Source organism: Parasteatoda tepidariorum, chromosome 4, assembly GCF_982258835.1.
Source record: "Parasteatoda tepidariorum strain Cologne lab strain chromosome 4, Ptep-v5.0, whole genome shotgun sequence".
Taxonomy (NCBI): Eukaryota; Metazoa; Arthropoda; class Arachnida; order Araneae; family Theridiidae; genus Parasteatoda; species Parasteatoda tepidariorum.
In genome coordinates, this window is record NC_141758.1 from 42,997,705 (window position 1) to 43,015,538 (window position 17,834).

Genomic DNA, 17,834 nt, shown 5'->3' on the forward strand with positions numbered 1-17,834 from the left:
ATTTAGTAAATTTTCGAAAACTTTTCTATTACACTTTGTGACAGAAGAGTTCAATGTTAAGCTCTAAAGATTATATTGCCACTCAACCTTCGGGGACGCTTAAAACAATACAGACAAGTAAAAAGGAAACTAATACGTTACAAATAAAGAGAAAAATTACTCTCTTCTTTAAAAAGAAAAGAAGAGTAAAAAAGGGAGTCGGGTTATCTTCTTAAAAGAAATTCGGGAGAAACGTAAATTGATCAGGAGAAACTTTTAAATAAACTTCTTTTATTTAAAAATAAACATTGAATGGCTGTTGTCTGTTAACTTGTTTATATTATTTAGGAAGTAGGTTAAAATGGGATGAAACACTCTACGGAGGATGATTGGTGTTATACCGTTCTAAACGAAATATCTTTTTTTTAAGATTCATCGAGTTATATAATATTCTGGATTTTAAAAAAATATTTCGGGAATAAACTATCTAAAGTACTAATTCTCGAAAATGTAAATGCAGTCGGACATAAGGGGGTTGTATTGATATTTTATATGCGTTTTTTTATGATTATTAATACTAAGATGCTGTACTTGCTTATATTATTAAGGAAGTAGGTAAAAATAGGGAGAAACACTCTACGGAGGATGATTGGTATTATACCGTTCTAAACAAATATCTTTTTTTTTAAAAAAATTCATCGAGTTATATAATATTCTGGATTTAAAGAAAAAATATTTCGGGAATAAAAACTATCTAAAAGAGTACTAATTCTCGAAAATGCAAATGCAGCCTGATATAAGGGGTTGTATAGATATTTTATCAGATTTTTTTATGATTATTAACACTAAGATGTTTACTTGTTTATATTATTACTGTACTTGTTTATATTATTTAGGAAGTGGGTTAAAATAAGATGAAAAACTCTACGGAGGACTATTGGTATTATGCCGTTCTAAACGAAAGATCTTTTTTTAAAGATTCACCGAGTTACATAATATTCTGGATTTAAAAAACATATTTCGGGAATAAACTATCTAAAAAAGTACTAATTCTCGAAAATGTAAATGCAACCAGACATAAAGAGGTTGTATAGATATTTTATATGAGTTTTGTATGATTATTAATCCTAAGATGCTGTAAAGTGAAGTTTAGCTTTTACCATGTTTAAAATAATGTATTTCAATTCCATGACTACACACAATTATATTTAAAAGAAACATTTCAGAAAAAGAGTTTTAAAATTTATTAATACGCGGAGTTTAATAAATGCTTTAATTTAATAATATGATTTACATTTGTTTTATGCCGTTGTAGATGGTATTTCCGTTTTTTTATCTTGTTTCAAAGATCGATTCGGTATGATGAAACTGCATTTTGAAAAATAAATACTTTAATAATTCTTAAAAAATTAAAAAAAAAGTTCGACATGGTGTCAGAAATATTTCTCATTGTTAAAATTATTATTAGTAAACAGAGTTCAAATTTTATAATTATTTTAAAAAATGTAATTGGAGTCGGATATGAGGAGTTATATTATACAACTCCTACATAAATAATACTCCTATATAAATAATTTTATGGTGCTGTAAACTACGACTGTGAAATATAAAATTACCAATAATGAGTGCAAACTATGCTTAAAGAGCATGTTATAAAAAATATTTTCTATGACATAAATTAAGCACCTTATAATTTAGTTTTGTTACTAGAATGACGGAGTTTTTTTTTTACCAGTAATTTCCTTACCACACAATACGGTCATTTTGCCATTTTTTTCCGAGTAATGGGTCTTAAAAATATTTTCATTATACTTGCATTAGGTGTTATGGCGTTTTAAATTGTACTTCATTTTTATTTTGTTTTCTAAATTTGATAACAGTATGATAATTTGATAACAATATGATTAATTTTAATGATAATTTTTCTAATTTTTTTTTCTAAATTAAAATATTCTAAATTTGAAAACAATATTTTGAGGTATCTAAAAATATATTAGTAAATGAAAATTTAAAATCTTCTGTAACTTGAGGATTTAAAAAATATTTTATATTCGTATTATCAGTAATAATATCACGGCCTATAAACAAAATCCTCTTTTTATTAATTGTTTTAAAAATCTTTGTTTATTTAAAGAGGTCTGAATTTTAAGAAAGGTTAAGGGAATAAATGATATTAAAATGTAAATACAAAAAACTATGAATACTGTAAATTGCTCTTTTTGACACAAATGCCAGTTAAATACTGAAAATGAATTCACACCAAAATTCAAAATAAATTTAAATTTATATATTATGAAGTTAATTCTCGCTCATGATCTTCTATATTTTCTACACAGGAAAAAATTTTGGTGTATAGTAGCCATCATTTTTGGCGCTGAGGTAAACTAAAAAAATTTACAGAGCCACATTTTTTATTTACTTTTTCACTGTTACAGTTTTATTTATTTATTTATTCTCTTTTTATTCATTTTTTTAAAACTTACAATACACATTTTCATGTGCATTTGAATCAATTAAACGGCTTAGTTACAAAAACATTTTGTTTAAAAAACTTTAACATTTTTAGCAATATATTCGTCCTACTTCTTTCAAACAATTTTTCGCAATTCGGTACTTAAAACTGTATTCGCCATAGCTTTATCTTTGAGAATGTACTTGTAGTGTATTTGTAATATATTTTAGTTACAAACACACTTTTAACATCAAACTGTAGTTATCGTGCAAACAAAAATATTAAATTGACAAAGTAACAATAGTTTTAAAGAATTTGAGCAAATAAATTACCAACAATGCAATGTGCTTGTTTTTCAAACCAAATTTTTTTGCAGTGTATCTATTATGCATATTTTTGCAGTGAATCAATTATTGAATGTAATATACACGGATATATAAGTTGTAAATAAACAAACATACAAAAAATGAATATATAAATAAAAAAGAAGTATAACAGTGAAAAAGTAAATAAAAAATGGGACTATAAGCACGTAAAAAATAATAATTTACCTCAACAACAAAAACGGTGGCAACATACTTTACACCAATTTTTTTTTACAGTTATCAACACTCTGTGCATTTTTCAAAATTTTTTTCAAGTAACTGTATTTCAAAAGGCTTTTATTTATAATCTGCACAAATTAAATCTTAAAAAATCAAATTCAAATAAATAATAGTATTAGGTTGTGTAGAATCAACCCGAGATAAAATGGATTGAAAAAACGAGGAGGAAAAAAACAGTGGCAGCAAAGCTGTCTCCAATCAATACATCTGGGTCGCTGCAAGATTCAAAGCTCTTTGGAATTTTTTTTCTTTATAAGTTGATTTTATAAGTCTAAAATATAAAGTTCTTTATCAACAAACAATCCGCATTTAATCGTAATAAACTGATGTCTCGTCATTTATCTAGATTGCAGCTCTTTCCTAACATTTTCTTCCGATTTCGTTAATTTTTGTTTGTTAGAACTTTATTTTTCCTGTCAAACCTACATTAAGATTAAAGAAGTTACGCATGCACTATTTGAAGCAATCATTACATTAATTTGAAGATTAGGCAAGTAATATTTTTCAGAAAATAAGTCATTTGGTTTTTTATAATTGCCAAAATAATATATTACAAAATTTTTTTTTTCTCTCAATGTACAAAAATGAATATTTTAATCTTTTTTAAAACTATTTAGTTCATTGCATACATATGCAATGCATAATTATACACTGCATAATTACATTGCATAATTATATTATAATTATTATTAAATTAATTATAATAATTAATTATATTATTAATTGTAATAATTAATTATTATAAAATAAGTATTAAATTATTAAACTATACAGGCAGTTCGTCATATATTTTACTTCCAGAGATGATAAACTGCATCAAAGAATGATATTTAAAAATTTAAAAATAGTATTTATTTACTACATAATACGTCTATGTGCTTGTGAATAATTATATCTAGTTAAATGAGTTATTAATAAATTTAACTCTTAATACTTCGTTTACAAGATTTAAGTATTATGCAACCCTATGAGTTTCGTATAAGGTTACAATTTTGCCAGTTTGTTAATAATATTAAAATTTTTAAATAATAAGTATTTTTAAATTAAATATTAATCAATAAGCAATGGTTGAATTATGTAATTAATTAATTAAAAAAACAGAAATCTATTCACTACGAGTACTGCCTGACTTGATATTCATGATAGTTCATGATATTTTGATGTTTATGATATTTTGTTCACAAGATTATGAATTATCATTTCCATGATTTTTTAATAGGTACCTAGTTAATATTTTTAACTAATTAATTTCTTTTAACAATATCTTTTACAAAGAATAATTTTTTTAGTATTATTTATTAATCTATTTAGCTAATTCTTTATTCAATGATTTGATGATACATCCACGAGCTGCCAACATATAATTAAAAGGTTGAATTTGAAGCTTTAATTGAGCTTTTCGAAAATCACTTGATGTTGGTTTAAATAACAGTGAGATATTTAAGTTTTGGGAAATTTAATTTAATAGCGTAAGAATTATAATACATAATTCAGTATTTTAACAAGTAAACTTTCATTTAGTGCTAAATAATTCATTCATTATGATTTGATGATACAGCTATGAGCCGTCAGCTTACACACAAGTTTCTATTATTCATCTATTTAGCTAATTCTTTATTCAATGATTTGATGATAGAGCCACGAGCTGCCAACATATACTTAAAAGTTTTGATTTGAATATTTAATTGAACTTTTTAAAAATTACTAGAGTTGGTTTAAATAACAGCAAGATAATTCGGTCCGGGAGAAATTTAATTTCATCGTAAAAGAATTATAATACTTAACTCAGTATATTAATAAGTAAACTTCTATTCAGTGCTAAATAATTCATTCATTATGATTTGATGATACAGCTACGAGCTGACAGCTTACTAACAAATTTCTAAACTCGTAATCACGTTTTCCAATTATTTCCACGCGTTGTTGTAAATAACTGTGTGACACTTCAGTGAACAGCGCTTTACCTAACTATTTACGAAGAATTTTGCATAAAGAGCAGTATTTAAAATATCGATTCGTACATTTAAGTAGGAATACATGTTTTATTCACATAGCTTGGCGGTTCACCTACGAACTATCAGCTTATTAATAAAATTCTCAACTCGTAGTCACGTTTTTCAAATATCTTAGCGTGTTGTTACATATAACTACTTGATATTGCGGCCGGGATAGCCTGGTCGGTAGGGCGCTGGGCCCATATCCAAGAGATCGTGGGTTCGATCCTCGCCGGCCGAAGACTCCCCGTGTAGTAAATGGTGACTGATGCACGTTAAATCTGTCGAGTCTCAAAGTCCTCCATGTTCCCACAACAAATCAATACCTCTGGGGGTACTGATCCAGGAGTTTCCTTGTCTTCTGGATTGGTTCAAAATTACAAGGCTACGGAGTTGAACGTAAGTAGTCGTAAACCCATGAAATTGGGTCGGCTGTTCAACGACGGTTATAAAATAAAAAAATAAAAAAAATAAAAAACTACTTGATATTTCAGTTTATGGCGCGTTACTTTCACTGTTTATGAAGAATGATACTCAGCTAAATGAATTATTTTAGCAATTAATTTCAACACTAGTTTAGTGCTAAATATTTTTACATTCACATGATTTGATGACACAGCTACGAGCTGTCAACTTACCAATAAAATGCTCACCTAGTAAACACGTTTTTGAAATGTCTTCACGCGCTGATATAAATAACTGCGCGGTATTTAAGTTAAAGGCTTTTTACTTCTTTCACTGTTCATGAAAAAACATGCTTGTATGAAATATTTTGACAATTACTTTCTACGGTAGTTAAGTACTAAATATTTCGTTCCCACGAACTGATGACGTATACGGTCAGCTTACTAATAAAATTCTCTACTCGTAGTAGAGTTTCTCTTTTTTCTTTTTTTCAAAGAACTCTTTGATTTTTTTAAATAAAAACAGCGTATATTTCAGTTTATAGCGTTTTACTTTCAATGTTTACAAAGTGAATATTTGTCAGTGAATTTTTACGCAACTTTGGTGTTTAATATGTCATTCTCATTGTCGAATGACACAACTACGAGTTGTCAGCTGACTAATAAAATTCTCAAGTCGTAGTCGCGTGTTTCAATTACCTCCCCGTGCTTAAATAACTGCGCTTCAGTTCATGGCGTTTTACTTTCACTATTTATGAAGAATTGTGCTCAACAATATGCAGTATTTTAACAATTAATACCTACACCAATGTAAAGTTAAATATTCCATTCACATGATTTGACAACCCATCGCCGAGCTGTCTGTTCACTAATAAAATTCTTAATTAGTAGTCGCATTTTTCTAATATCTCTAAGTGTTTAACGTTTCAATTTATGGCGTTTTGCTTTCACTGTTTATTAAGAATTGTGCTTAACAATCTGTATTATTTTAACAATTAATATCTGCACCAATGTAAAGTTAAATATTTCATTCACGTGATTTGACGACCCATCCTACGACCTGTCTGTTTACTAACAAAATTCTTAATTAGTAGTCGCGATTTGCAAATTTCTTCACAAGTTTAAATAACTGCGTTTCAATTTATGGATTTTTACTACCACTGTTTATTAAGAATTGTGCTTAACAATCTGTATTATTTTAACAACTAATATCTGCACCAATGTCAAGTTAAATATTTCATTCACGTGATTTGACAGCGTACCCACGAGCTGTTTGCTTAGTAATAAAATTCTTGACTTGCAGTCAAGTTTTTCAATTATATACACAAGGTTAAATAACTGGTTTTCAGTTCATGGCGGTTTGCTGTCATTGTTCATGAAGAACTGTGCTTAACAATATGCAATATTGTAACAATTAATATCTACATCAATATAAAGCTAAATATTTCATTCACGTGATTTGACGACCCATCCTTCGACCTGTCTGTTTACTAACAAAATTCTTAATTAGTAGTTGCGATTTGCAAATTTCTTTACATGTTTAAATAACTGCTCTTCAATTTATGGATTTTTACTACCACTGTTTATTAAGAATTGTGCTTAACAATACGCATTATTTAAACAATTAATATCTACACCAATGTAAAGCTAAATATTTCATTCACGTGATTTGACAGCCCACCTACGAGCTGTCTGTTTACTAACAAAATTCTTAATTAGTAGTCGTATTTTTCTAATGTTTATGAAGAATTAGGCTTAACAATATGCAGTATTTTAACAATTAATATCTACTCTAATGCAGAGTTAATTATTTCATTCACGTGATTTGATGACCAACCCTACGAGCCGTCTACTTACTAATAAAATTCTCAGCTAGCAGTCGCGTTTTTTCAAATATCTCCATGTGTTGTTATAAATAACAACGTGATATTTTACTTCAGTGCGCTTCGATTTCATTGTTTATGACAAAGCCAAGTGCGAAGACACTTAAAGCAAAGAAATGCCCCACACGATGCCAGTTATGAAAGTAGTAGATTATCTTGGCTGCAGTCCTTGCCTCTTGACAAATACCATTCTGAATGCGAATTCTCTATCGTCCCGAAGACGAGCAGCTGTTTATTTTAAACATACTGAAAAATAAATCTATATCTGAAATGGAAAGTTGGCACTCCCGAGATTTAGGTTACAGAATGAGAATACATATTTGTTTTACTTGTCATGTGTAGCTTTACCTGGATTAGCATTGAGTTGCACATTTTGCGGTGGTAGGCAAATGGCAAGGAGGAATTTCACCAAAGGAGAAATGCTACTTTGTTTCTCGCTTTTATTCCCCTGATTCTAATTAATCTTCATAAGTTTAGACAAAATATATGATACTCGTTTTGTGAAACGTTGTTGATCGCCAAAAAATTATTAATATAGGACTAATTTAACTTAGAATGATTAGTTCAAAGCTGTATTGTTCGTAATTTAATAATGAATATTTTAGTTTTGTATTGGGAAAAAAGTTTAGTAGTTATAAAATATTACCACTACAGTAGTATGAGGTGGTATTTCAAAATTGTGATTGATGAACACTTTGACGGAGATTTTTTACTAAACATATTTTAAATTTTTCTTTCAATTTAAGTCAAAATAACTAAAAATTTTATAATTAGTATTTTAATAATTTAAGATTATGAAATGCAGCATGAATTACCGGTGTTTTTTTTTTTTTACGAAAAAAGGTAAAATTTTACAAACAATATTTTTTTTAAATTTTCAGTTATTTTTAGTTATTTAGATTTAAGAGGAACAGTAATTCACCATTGAAATTTCTCTAATTTACAAAATCAATTAAAAATACATTTTTGAATAGGAATGAAAACAATTCGAACTACTTCTTTGGATTTTATATTTTAGTACAAATATAATTCAGATAATCTAACAGACTCTTATTAGTAACTATTAAACTATTTATTTATAATTAAAAAATACCAAAATATAATTGAAATTGGAATTGAAATTAGAGAATTAGAAAAAAAAACATATGTAAGCGTCAGAAGATTAAAATCATTTATTTTTTACCATCTAGATTGAAAACTTATAACGATATATCAAATTGATTCGTTTATTTATTGATCGCTGAAGAGCATTAAAACATTTTACAACTTTATGAATAAATATAACTTAAATAAAATAGCATCTTTAACCTAGTATAAAAAGAAAGCTTGAGCATGAAAGCTATTTTTCTACTTTAGTTAAGCTAAATCATGCTAAAATATAGAACGGCACTATTACTGCGTCGTGTTTTTATGTGTTGATTTTAAACACGTTTAAAAACAAATCAATAACCGAAATAAAAAGGTGCCATTATTAGATTTTGGTTGCAGAAATGAGATTACGCATTTAACCTTTACCTGGAATAAATTGAATCACACATTTTATATTAGTAAATAAATTACAAGGAGGGAGATTTTTCACCTAAATCGAAATGCTACTTCGTATTTTCTGTCCCTTCCATTTCTAATACCAATTAATTCTTATATTCTCGGAGAAAATGTAATATTCGTCTTTTAAAATGACGAACGCTGCTCATCAAACAATGATAAATGAAGGATTAATTTAAATTTAAATAAATTGTAAGAAATGGTATTGTTTGTAACTTAATGAAGAACATATTATTTATTTTAAATTATTTATTTTAGAACATTTTAGATTTTTATTTGAAAGACGTTTAGTAGTTCTAAAATATTTTGTAGTAATATGTGGCGCAATTCCAAAATTATGATTGATGCGTGGGTAAGTTTATTTATTTGTCCTTAAAGAAATTGAAACACTTTTTACGCGAAAAAAAAATACATACTTATTGTTAGATTAATATTTTTTTTTTGTTTGTCGATCAATGGAGAGTATTTAAACATTTAAAAATTTTACGAATTAATATCAATTAAAAAAAGAATTATAATTTAGGTAGCTCTCCTAGAAAACTTAAACATCAGAACTATTTTTCTAAATATAATTAAGAAATGCTTGCTAAAATATAGAACAAATTCAAAACTAAACTAGACTGGCAATGTGTCGAATTTTTTTACGTTATGTTTTTTGTTTAAAATAAACTTTTTGTTAGAAGAAAAGAAAATAATTTTAGATGAAGTTTCATGATCTAGAGCAGTGTTTCCCAAAGTGTGGTACTTGAATAGTTCAGCAGGGGTACGTTTTCTTATTCGAAATATCTTGCAATAAACAAAAATTTCAAAAAATTTTATTTAAAAACAAAGCTAGCCATAAAAATTTACGATTACGTGTTTTGCTATCTGCTATTTTTTGCAGAGTTGACAGTTAATTATTAGTGGTGTCAACAGCCAGTTGTGATTTGTAACTTTTGTGCAATTTTTTATAGTAAAAAATGCATTAATTTTTTTATAAGGGGTACACAGCGTTACGAAAAATTTAGAAAGGGTACACGAAAGTCATAAGTTTGGGAAACACTGATCTAGAGTAAACAATAATTGGCACTAGTTCTCCTCAAATTTACCATCGGGGCTTCAACTTTTTAGCACTTTGAAATTTATGCCATAATTGCTGACAAATATATGTATATATTCTAATAAATGTTTTTATTGGCAAATAAATGTTTTGATAAATATTTCAATTATTTTCTTATTTCATAATAAGCTGGCTGAATAAAAGACCGTAGTTCGCAATTGTGTAACATATTTTTACATATTTCTTAGGATCAGGACTCTGAATTTATTTAATAATTCAGGATCTTGAATAGATATTAGCAGCTAATAAATATTTAGCAATTTTTTATTACTTTTTTTTCGTCTCTTTAATTATTGATAACGACTTCTCTATAATCAGTACTTTTAACTATATTCCCTTTATTCCATAATGAGTTTGTCGCTGATTAAATAACTTACAACTAAATATTTAGAAATTTATGACTATTTACAACTTCATTATTTAATTATTTACACCTGTATGTGCCAGATACTGAATCAGTTTGCTCCTATATATTAAGAAATTTATAATTCTAAGCCCTATGTTTTATAAAGTTAATTACGCTCTCTTCTGAATAATTGTAATTTGCTCCTAAATATTTAGTAATTTCTAACGGCGTTTCCTTTATCTCATAATGTGCTCGCTCTCGAATAAATATTACTCTAGGTTGAGTAATTTTTTTATTAATCTTCCATTTTTCCACACTGTTAAAAATTTCTAGGAAAAAATGCTTAAATAACAATTTATTTAATTATTATTTCACCGTATTCAAACAAAACCGTCAAATAACCATAAATAGGCTGGTATTATTTACACTGTTAACTGTGAAAAAAAAGTATATCAACTGCTTTCACCTAATGCGGTTAAACAATCAAAATTTTATAGCTCTAACTAAGCCCACCTTATAAAGCCACCTAGTTCCTTGCAGCTGGGTGCATATTAAAGCCGAAGGAACTGATTTGCCAATCTCATAACCGTCAAAAAGTAGGGTTAGAGTTCCATTGTTGACACCATAATATTTCCTCCATCTAACACGTGAAGAGTTTTTAGTGTCCTGCACTCCCCGTTTTGTGACCCTGGACTATTAGAATACGATACTCTAATTCTCACATAGATGGCAGCACCATAAAACTGCTTAACACACAAAAGTCTAGCATTTTTCATCTCTTATCATAAGTGAAACAACCAGATAAACTAACTAAACCGCATTCAGCGGTTCATTTGATAAAACACAACTCAATCACAATCTAACTCTAATGCCCATTACCTAAAGAAAAGCCTAGCCCAATGTCCAATTAAATTTATTTTTTACGGTTTTATAACCATGCCATAATTATTTTTAATGGTTGAAAAACCGTATAATTTCACATTCATAGTTTTTTAACCATACTAGTAGTAAACAGTTTCAGAACTATAAAGGTAGAAATGTTCTTTACAGAAAACTTTACAATTGAATGGACAGACTGCTGCTTGTCATTTTACCGTAAGTTTAGAAAAATTATAACAGATCATAATGTGTTGGTTAAATAAATAACATAGAAATTCTGAAAACATAATCATTTTCATGAATTTAGTTATAATCACTACTTCATAAACTTTATTTTTTCTTCAATAATTGCAATCATCACTTCATTTATTTTACTTAAAAAACATTTTTAAAAACGAATTAGATATCATTTAAAACGAAACTCTTTTCAAATGATATGTTAAACACATTTCTTGTTGTACGTATTTAAATAAAATCGTTAATCTAAAAAAAATCACATCTCTATACAAAGATATTAAGCACAAAAAAACTGTACAAAAATAACAAAAAAAAAATTTTCTCCCTGAAAAAACCTAAAATATGCTCGATTAACTAACAAATCGCAATGTTTTTGATACATTACGAACGTTCTCCTAATCTCTTCGTCATCGAAACAAAGTGATTCGACTGTCACGCGAAGTCTGCAGAAGTATTGAATACCGATATTATAAGACGAAATCTGTGAAATTGCTGAACTGAACTTTGAGTAAGTAATTTTGAAACTGTGACAAAACATTAATTTTCACACGCAACTGCGAGATTGTTAAATGCACACAATTCACGTATAAATTGCCTATCGATTAATGCATCAATATTCTGAAAATTAGATAAATTGTAAAATTAATGATTAAGGACATAGTAAGAATGTTTTTTTTTTAATATGTTGTATAAGTATTTAAGAAAAAATAAACTTTTGTCCGGGTCTTAAAACTTCTCCTTATGATAGAAATAACATAATTTAGATAAAATTTATATGAATTTTTTAGACTCATTATGCATTTTTCAAAATTGAATTTTCTTGCAAATATCGTGCTTATGAATCTTAACTAAATGCTTATGATCCTGTTATAATTTGATTCATGGTTAATGTTATCTTACTTAATATTTACACGTTATTATGAATTTTGTTATTGATTTAGTTTTATCATTTTTGCGATTTTAATGTAATTGTAAATTTAATATATCAAAAATAGTTTAATAGTTATCAAAAATAGTCTAATAGTTACTAGAAAATCTGTTAGATTATCAGAACTTTATTTGTAGCAAAATATAAAATCCAAAAAAGTAGTTTAAAATTTTATTTTTTCATTCATACTCAAAAATGCAACAATAATTGATTTTTAAAATTAAAGAAATTTCTAAGACGAATTTCAGTTTCTCTTAAATCTAAATAATTGCAAAAAAGAGCATATTTGAAAAATTATGGTTTGGAAGTGCTTGAAAGATTTTATCTTTAACGCAGAAAAAGACACCGGTACTTCATGCTGTATTTCATAACCAAAAATTACTAAAATGCTAAATGTAGTATTTCACTTATTTTGAGAATTAATACAAACATTTTAAAATAATACAAAATAAAATATTTATTTTAAATTAATACAAAATATGCATGAAAAACTTGTTTAATAATTTTTTTGCTTCAAATGATTAAAGGGTTTATTCTAATAAATAACATTATGATCTCTCATCTACAACATTTTGTTCTACCAATATATTTTAATTGGAGAGTTCTTTAACAACTCACATATTTCAAAGTTGTAATGCATACATTAAATGTATGTTTTTCCCGCGAATATTTTTAAATAAAGTTCTTTAAAATCAGTATGTTTAACTGAATTTTGTCACATATTTATATTATGTTTGTTGTTGAATTATCGTTTTACAGACGTGGATTATTTCTAATACAATTTCCAAAAAAAATAAAAGTTTACGAAAAGTGGAATTAAAAGGGTCAATCGATATCGGGTTTCATTAGGTTTGAAGAATAAGTGGTTAAGATATTAGAGCCTACTACTAATCGAAAATTTTAATTTTCAAATATTTGATATTGAACAATGCATCTATCACCCTGGTTATAAGCCATAAATCTATAAAGAAGAAAGAAATGTTTTAGTATTGCAAGCATTTTGTAAAAGTAATTTTTTTAAATTTTTGTAAAATATTTATAATTATCTTTAATAATTAGTAATATAATGCATAGATTACTCGTCTAATTACTTCTACGGATATTTTATAAATGGAATACTCGGTTTATTTTTAAAATTAATCGCGACAGTTGAGAGTTTTAAATTGGGTGATTTAAACAATACAAGTACAAAACTTGAATCTGACACTCTTTACGTCACAAAAATTTCCTAACCTAATTTAGAAAATCCTATCAGCTCAGAAAAAGTGTATTTTTGAAAATCAAAATATATAATTACTCTTCACTGTTTAACGAGGCAGTATAAAATTACTGCAATTTTTAGAACTTTCGACTTACATTGGGAAATTTTTAAATAAAAAGACTAAGTTTTAACATATAATTAGAATCTCCACATATTTATGAAAGCTGGATAAATTGCTAACATTAATCGAAAATTTTTAATAATAAATTAATAAATTTAACTCAAAATGCAATTAGCTGCATATAATTTTTTAAAAAATCTAAAATGAAGTTTTTTTGTTTAAAGGGAATTGAGTTAAAATAGCAAATAACAGATTTTTATATTTATTTAAAAGTATTCAATGTTCAAAGTTATAATGGAAAACGGAAAATAATATTTTCGTTATATAGTGTGATGAAAGATAAAAGGAACATAAATTGTTATAAAGGGGAATTTTTTTCATCGAAAATTAACTTTGCAAAATAATTATAAAATAAAATAGTTTTTTTTATATCATTTCATTAACTTTTCTATTTGTTTTAAGGTAATCCTACATAACCACTTATTCAATTAATGAATGATTTTTTTAAAATTTACACAAATGAATAGATTAAATTTAACGGTTTAGATAGCTTTCAAAGATTTAAATAAAGATTTTTTTGAATGAAAACTGCTCTATTTGTTATAAAAATTGCATAGAATTAAATGCAACCAATAATTTTAGAAAAAGATCCTACTGTAGATACCTATGTAGGTATCTAAATGTGCCAAAAGCATTAAATTTTATTGTTGTTTTTTTAATTTTTTTTTTTTAAAATTCCTGGTGATCATTTTTAATGTTAGCGTTTATATTATGCTTCAGTCAATTTAAAAAAAAGATTTACTTAGCCTTTTTTAATCATAGGTCGGTAATTTAAACAGTTTTGAATCTGTAAATTAACATTGAATTAAAGTAACTAAATCACACTATAGATTAGCACAAATATTTTAATAATGTTATTTAGGTACACGAAAACATTTTAAGCAGAAAAAAATTACAGTTTGAGGCGGCAAAAACTTTCATGGGATAAAATAATGTTTTAGAATTTTTGAAAGTTATAAGACGTGATAAATTACAAACTTAATAAACCACAGGCTGCTAAATCAGCCACAAGACAAGCTGTTTCACGCGAACGGAAAGAGTTACGTAAATCTGTAAATTGAATAACCTTTAATTTGTAATTTTAGTTCATTTCAATTTTTCTTGTTTAAAAAAAAAGAGAAATCTACTTCATTTGAATATTAACAATTAGTACTCTCATAATTAATGGATAAATTTATACATTCAACCAACATTGGCTTTTACGATTTTAGTATGGGCATTTCAAAAGCTTTTGCAATTTTTTTTGTATAGTAAAGTACCCACACTATAAAAAATTTCGGTTAAAAGTATCACCACTTGCGTCATCCGTAAAATCCATTTTATCGTAAAACCCATTTTTACCGCAAAATATTATATCATATATTTTACAATAATATTTATTTTATTAAAATGATTTAGTGATTTTACAGTAATGTGAAAAGTAGCTATTTCAACTTTTTAGTTCCGCAAAGTGTCTCGGTAAAAATAGATTTTAAGGTAAAAAGTACCTGTGATTTGATCCAAAATTTTTCAAAGTGCATACTGTAAAAACGTGTATATTCAAATATCATGAAACTTTCCTCGTTTTTGATAAAAACGTTTCCTGGTATATGCTCCGAGAAAAAATTTCGCGTCAGTGACATAGGTGAACACAGTGAACATTTGAGTGAACAAAGATTATCTCTGCACTCTTTTATTTTTGAAAATAGGGATATTTGAGTGAGCAAGTATTATCTCGCCTCACAAATTTATTAAATTTTTAGAAAACGGCCATAGTCTTGACTGGCGTAAAAATAAGATTCTGCTAACCTATCCAGACAATAATTCGATTTCTTTTGTGTTCAACAATAGTAACCTGTCGATAAAATATTTCTGTGAAAGGTTAATTTTCGTATTTTCGAATTTATAAATTACGTGTAATATTGCAAACACGAAATTAATCAAGAAGTTTCTACATTCAACTTCATGAAATATAGAAATGCCTGGTCGGGATAACCTGGTTGCTAGTGCGTTGGTATCCTGTCCAAGGGGTCGAAAGTTCGATCCTCACATGCCAAACACTACAGTTAAATATTTTTACACTTAAATAGTCTAAAATTACAGTTAAATAGTTTTGAAATAGTTTTTAAAAACAATATTTTATTAGTGCTGCGTGATCACACAACATTTTCGTTTTGAAAATAAAAAAACACAGCTATGTAATACATCTTAAAGTGCAAAATCATATTTAAATTTCAGCTAGTACCACGTGTTACAAAATAAACTGCACATCAGAAACCAGACATATGGAAGGCATACAGAAACCAAAATTATATTCTATATAAATTTGCAAAACATTTAAGGACACTTTATATTTTCTCAAAACCTTTCCTATCAGAGTACACAATGACCCTAAAAGCGAAATATGGCAAAATTATTACCACTTAAACATTGAATTCCAAGCCTCGTCTTATCAGACTCAAAAGAAGGTTTGCGTAAACAATGAAGATAAGATTCATAAGATTTAATATACCTGTGTATGTGAATCAGGGGTAAGAATGATAAGTTTCAAAGCATGAACCCTCTGAGAATTATTCAGCGGTTGTTATTCTGACAATAACTAGAATTTTCGTTTTTGATCTGATTAAATATTAATTTGAATCCAATCAGTTCTACTCAATTGAAAAATAAATCTTACATAAATTTATAAATTGAATAAATGTATGTAAAGTGTAGTGAATTCAGAAGCCCACAAAATTTGTAGATGAAATTTACATTAATCTTTTGCGAGTGAAATTTTTTACCCACACCCCTAATTTATACAATTGAGTCTTAAGAATCGTTTTTTGCGACATTCATTTAAGGAAAAAAATTCAAATAATACTTGAGTACATAATAAATGGATAGAAAAATTTTAAAATTCATGTATATGAAATTATTATTAATTTTTGATAAGCATATTCTTCAAGATCGAATACTGACCCTTATATTATTTGATTTGATTTTTCACGACATAGTTTGTAAAAACCTCAATGATTTGTAATATAAAATATATAGGATAAATATATAATAAATTCATTCATTTAGTATAAATGATGTTCGTTTATGCTTGGGCTTCCTTCTAAGCACATATAGTATGGTATTTGCAGAAGTGTTATTTAAAGAATTAATGCAAAGGGATGAATATATTCATTGAATCATAAAGTTTATACAAAAAGAATAATAAATTTAATAAAACCCTACCAGTCATAAGAAATCGAGCTTTTCTCGTTGTTGTTGCAACTTGCCAAATACCGGCAAGGTCTGCTTGGTGAAACCAATCGAATTTAAGGTAGAGGGTGCGTTTCTTGTTTATCAGTGGCACCATCTATCGTAAAGAATGCGACTTCAGTCACATACACGTCACAGCCCGTTTATAGGGCGCCCACATTCAATCATGTACGGATCGCTAATTTGACTTCTACCAGAGAACCATCTATCTAAAATTTAGAACCCTCAGAGGAGGTATTGAATTGTTATAAGAACGTGAAGGATTTTGTAACCCTACATCTTTAATGCGCACCAGTCACATGGGAATCTTCAGCCGGTGGAGATCGAACACACGACGTCTTGAACATGGGTTAAATGCCCTACCAACCAGGCTATCTCGGCTTCGCGAGCTTTTCTAAAATAAGCTATTAAAAATTTTTTTCCAGGCAAATACCTTAAAATAAGTAAAAGCTATAATTTTTCACCGTTGGAAATTTTCTTCCTAACAATGTTTCTCTAACGACCAACACAAAGTAAAAAACTGTACACATGCATTTAGGACCTAACTTGGTTTAAGTTAAAAATTTTGCAGTTACGCAGTATAAAAAACTAAAAATCCAATTACTAAACAGAGAATTCTTAATATACGTTATAAAAAAAAATTAATTACTAAAATAAGTCTTTATGGACTAACATCAGGGGTCTGTCCAGACATTTTGTGAAAAGTCCGTTTTTCGTGAAATTGTGAAAAAATTACTCACATTTTTTCAATCAGGGTCCACTTTTATGAATTTGTGCAAATAGGGTCCGTTATTGCAAAAAAAAACTTTTTCAAGGAGTTTTTAAATTGTAAAGACATACATGATAATGCTCAACACTGTAAAATTATAATTA

The 17,834-nt window shown here is 27.3% G+C and overlaps 1 protein-coding gene across 21 annotated transcripts in view; it reads right to left on the reverse strand.

The window, feature by feature from the left end:
* The window catches only part of LOC107436679 (RNA-binding protein Musashi homolog Rbp6), a 480,532-nt gene that overhangs the window by 449,035 nt on the left and 13,663 nt on the right, over window positions 1–17,834 (reverse strand). The gene's annotated exons all lie outside the window — the stretch shown is intronic.